Source organism: Morone saxatilis, unplaced genomic scaffold (genome assembly GCF_004916995.1).
Source record: "Morone saxatilis isolate NCDOM2014 unplaced genomic scaffold, NCSU_SB_2.0 Contig23, whole genome shotgun sequence".
Lineage (NCBI taxonomy): Eukaryota > Metazoa > Chordata > Actinopteri > Moronidae > Morone > Morone saxatilis.
Genome location: NW_023339796.1, coordinates 15,785,169 through 15,789,875, shown reverse-complemented (window position 1 = coordinate 15,789,875; position 4,707 = coordinate 15,785,169). Strand labels below are relative to the sequence as shown.

At 41.2% G+C, this 4,707-nt stretch overlaps 1 pseudogene; it reads left to right on the top strand.

The window, feature by feature from the left end:
* LOC118334521 overlaps positions 1–4,707 on the top strand; it is a 10,529-nt pseudogene that overhangs the window by 3,817 nt on the left and 2,005 nt on the right.

Genomic DNA, 4,707 nt, shown 5'->3' with positions numbered 1-4,707 from the left:
ACACACACACACACACAGTTCAAACAATACTGTGATAAGAACCCCTTTGAGAAGTGCTTGTTTTGTGTAGGTGTTGAGAGTCTGGTGTCAACTTGGTGATTGTGTGTCTACTTGTTCTTTTAAAAGTTGCATCGTAGACTCCCAGTTTTTCTCTGTTCTGCTCGCCTGCACACACAGTTTCAGCTTGATGTCTGATGTGATATCTCTCACTTTATACAGTACTCACAAACATGTGTGGAACTGAGCTTGAAGCTTCAAGAGAAGCACAACGACTGACTTAAAATCTTCATTGGCTTTCATTGGTTGGTTTTCCACTGGGAAGTTTTCCGTAACTGGATTGTGTGCTAGAAAGTTCATGTCAAATGCATTCAATTATTTTTATAGTGTAATATCATTAAAGGAATAGTTAGAGCTAGTCGTCACCTGGCTCCAGCTTTGTAGACAAATATTAGAGTGGTATGGATATTCTCTTCAGGGTTAGGGTTAGGGTGAATCCTCCATGTGATGGTGCTGGTATTCACATTGTAGTTTGGACACAGTAACACTACCATCAGCTAAACTTCATGAGGTTGCTACAGATTTCAGTTGATCAATACTATTGGAAGCACTCAAGCAGGTACTCCTTTACTTTTAACTCCTTCCCTCCCAGCAGTGATCACTGAGTATTAACTTGGTTTTCATTTCTTGGTTTTATTACAGTTTGACGTCATTTGATTTGTTAAGCCTTCTAGGAACCGAAGAGGCCATTGTTGAGGCGTTGACTCATACATAGCATCAAATAAGGCTTGTAAACATCTCCTCGTTCAGTCCTTTGAGCCACCCACAATGCTTTTATATCCTACAGTCCAATTATTACGACAGAAAACTGCTCCTGAATGGTTACCATGGTAAACCGTTGCCATGGAACAACCTCAAGCTTTCTAGATGTAGAAGGACAGAGCGAAGGCAAAGGATCAGGGATGAAGAGAGAGTCTGACTGATCTTTTGTGCAGACTGCACCAAAATCAATTGAAATTGATAACACTTAATGATGTATCTGTTATGTGATTTGTAGTTTTAACTTGCATATATATAGGCCATACAATGACTCTATCATATATTGGGACTAAATTTGTTGTAAATGCAATCCCAAGTAGGATTGAGCTGTCAGGAGGATAGTATCATAGTAATGCAAAAAAACAGAAAACTTCTTCTATTTTCTACTCCTTCATCCAACATAGTTAGAGTATTACTTGTGAAAAAGTAGTGTTTCAATATCACGTTCAGTCTTTTGATAAAGATGACTTTTAAATAAAAGCCTTCCAGGATTAGAGGATTATTGTGGGGACAGCTTGGTCTTGTTGTTTGCTCTCTGGGCATTTTAATGAGTGTATCTTTGCTTTGTTATAAGATCTGTGAAATGACCTTCACTCTGGGCAGTAGGTGTGCTGCTGCTGCTGCTGCTGCTGCTGCAGTCCTGGGTATAGCCTTCTTATAGTGGCTCGCTGCTTGTGTTAACCAGGCCAACAGTGTTTCATCATGTTCCAAACTCTTGGCACCAGTTACTACACAGCCAGCTATAGTATTCAGTAAACATTTGCCTCATATTTCAGTGTTTCGTGACTAAACTCTGATTTAAACATTCTTAAAAAGGTGGGTTAATACAACTGAGGTTGTTGACGTATTATTATAGTGATATGACTCACCAACTTACTTACTTACCAACTGTGAACTGTGTATTATTGTTAAGCAGTTCAGTTCATTCTTGAAACAATCAATCAAACAATCTCCCCTCAAGGAGCTTGTCCAGCTATTGTGGAAATTGATGTTCAAAGTTTTTCTGAGCACTTTCCGTACAGAATAACCATGTGCCATATAAGCCATATTATCATAAGGGTTGTATGTGCATTATTATATGTAATATATGTGTCACTGATTTACAGTTTGTGTTTGTGTCTTCCAGGTCTATCTGTGAGATGAACCTGGAAGCCGAACTCTTCACTCTGCAGGATAGCAACTCCAAACTGGTGGCAGCTTTGCATGAGGCTAATGCTAACGTGGAGCAGTGGAAGAAACAGCTAGCAGCGTATCAGGAGGAGACGGACAGACTCCGAGACCAGGTGAGCCAAATCACAAGTCTCTGGTTGTTCAACAGCTGTGGGGAGATGGAGACGAGTGTCGCTGCCTTTACATTCTCCTCATACACCCCTACTTCTAAATTTAAGTGTGTAAATATATCTCATCACATATTAAATTAGTTTTCCTAGAAATAAATACGTGGATGCTTAATCTAGAGTATCATTTTTAGAAACCAGATGGTTTAGAGTTGTTTCTTGTTGGAACAGCAGAATAAAGGTGATTTTTGTAGTTATGTAAATTATATTTTCTTGAAGTTTTGCATGGTATCATACATTTATTTTAAAATGAAATATCAAACATATCAGAATGTTCATTGTTGGGTTAGGAGAAAAAAAGAGAGATTTCTATCAAGGATATTTTTTGTAATAGACGCTGCCTCTAACCCAGTGCATGCTACGCGATAAGCGGTTTAGGTGAATGAATGGATGGATGGTTGATGGATGGATTAGCTGTTACATGAAAAGCTGAGTGGGATAGTTGACCTCAGAGCTACATATTTTATGTATGATAGAGACATCTTTACAGCGTCCCTAGTAACAGAGGTGAGTGCTGAAACAGGTCTGTTCAAAGATTAGACACCGCTGGTTAATGAGAAGTTAAATCGGGCCAAAAACCCGCCATGCATTATTGAGTCGAACACTGAAAAGTAGTTGTTCTCTCTCGCAGCTTCTAAAGTCCTTTGGTCTTCATGTGCAGCCTGTTCATTCTGTAGTAACCTGCAAGGCAGAACTTGATGGTTAAAGTCACACCTAATTATCAATGTTGGAGCTGTCAAGGTCTGTAACAGGAGCAGGATTATTGCTGGAGTGAACCATCGCTCAAACAGGAGCAAGGTGAGGCTGACGGGACTCGTCACACATCTGTCTCTGTTGAGGGAGGTCGTGTTGGTTTTGATTTCTTGGTTTGAAAGTACTTGTTCAGAAGAATGAGAAAAATAATAAAAAGGCAAGTTGGTCAGGCTGGTAACACACTTCATCATTCTTTGACGTGACTAGTGCTGCAGGCGTTTTGCCTCCAAGGCTTTAATCAAGGTGTTCTCTGCTGGTTGAACCGGTTCACTGTGCACTCGACGAATGTCACATTTCAACACGAGGGAGTTTGGTCTGAATACGCAGAGCCTCAGGAGGGTTTTACACTTGAATTACCACTCAGGTTCCAGTGGATGCAGATGCCTCTGCCCTCCCTATCCTCACTCATCAATAAAGAGTATTTTCACATTTACTGGTGGCTGATTCCTCTGGGAACAACCTCGCCTCAGGCTGACAATTACAAACCTCTGATTCGATGCTTTAATACCTCAGTCCCTTTCCATTATAGCCTGGCTTTACAGTATCGATCACTGCTTTTTAATTCTCTGCCACTCGTCTGGTATTTAAAAACAGTTTTCACCGTTATGGTCCTCATCAACAAATGAAGTGAGAACCCTGTCTCTGTCTCCTTTGGACCGAGCTCGTTCCCTCTATCTGAGGAAGGGGACCAGGTGGCTGAAAATGGTTCACGTCTCTGGGGTGGTGTGAGAGAGAGAGAGGGGTTTGTAGGACAGCAATATCCTACTTTCAATGCCCCAGTTAGGAAAAAATGAAAAATCACCAGAGGGAGCTGGCATCCACTCGTTTCTCGCTTCTTCTTTTTTTTCTTCTTTTCTACGGCTCCTCCTTAATTCCCCCATACATGGTTTGAAATAATACAGCCTGTCTTTGTCATTTTAGAGGTGTCCTTGTGTTTTTTTCTGATTCATGAGGCTTAGATGACAACGCAGTGGGATTTCATTCCTGTTTACCCGATAATGGTGACTGAACTCGCTCTTATATCCCTCTTGATGAATCCTAGTTGTAGATGAAGTTATAACATGTTTTAATTTGTAGTAAAGCTCCATACACAAGACATAATTGCTTCACAATAAAAGAACAAAATATCAAGCAAGATATTTCAGTCTCTATTCATTATAATTGATCATTTTAAGTTGAGCTCCGGAAACCTCCAAGAAGCGCCCGTTTAGCCGCCCTGAAAGACTTTTAGTTACTATGTGGGCACAAATGTAAGATGATTGTCGTTTAGGATCAGAATACTGAATGCTGTGGGGATGGGAGAGAGACCGAACTTCCACCCACAAGATTCCACAAGATTTTTGTGTGAAGCCGTGTCCCACATGCTGAACATGATTTAATTCTGTGTGTGTGTGTGTGTGTGTGTGTGTGTGTGTGTTGTAAGGTGGCTGAATTAGAGGCCCATGGAGGCCAAGGCCCCAGTGACCTGCTGAAGGATGAGCTGACCCAGTCCCTGGAGGAGCTGGAGGCCCTGCTGAAGGCCAAAGACGAGGTTGGTAGTTATTGTTCCATTTTATCATCGACTGGAGTCAAAGATGGAAACCTGTGATTTTAATCACAGGTGTTGATGAATGTGTCAGCCCCTCAAACCCCAAGTGTACCTTTCATTATTTTCCAGGAAATCCACATTTTGCAAAGCAAGAAAGCCGAGTACCACGAGATGGAACACGAGAGGGATGAGGCCATCCACAGATTACGGGTAGGGGTGAGGTTATTACAGCAACATGATGAGAACAACCTTTTTTTATGTCTAGGTTGTTCT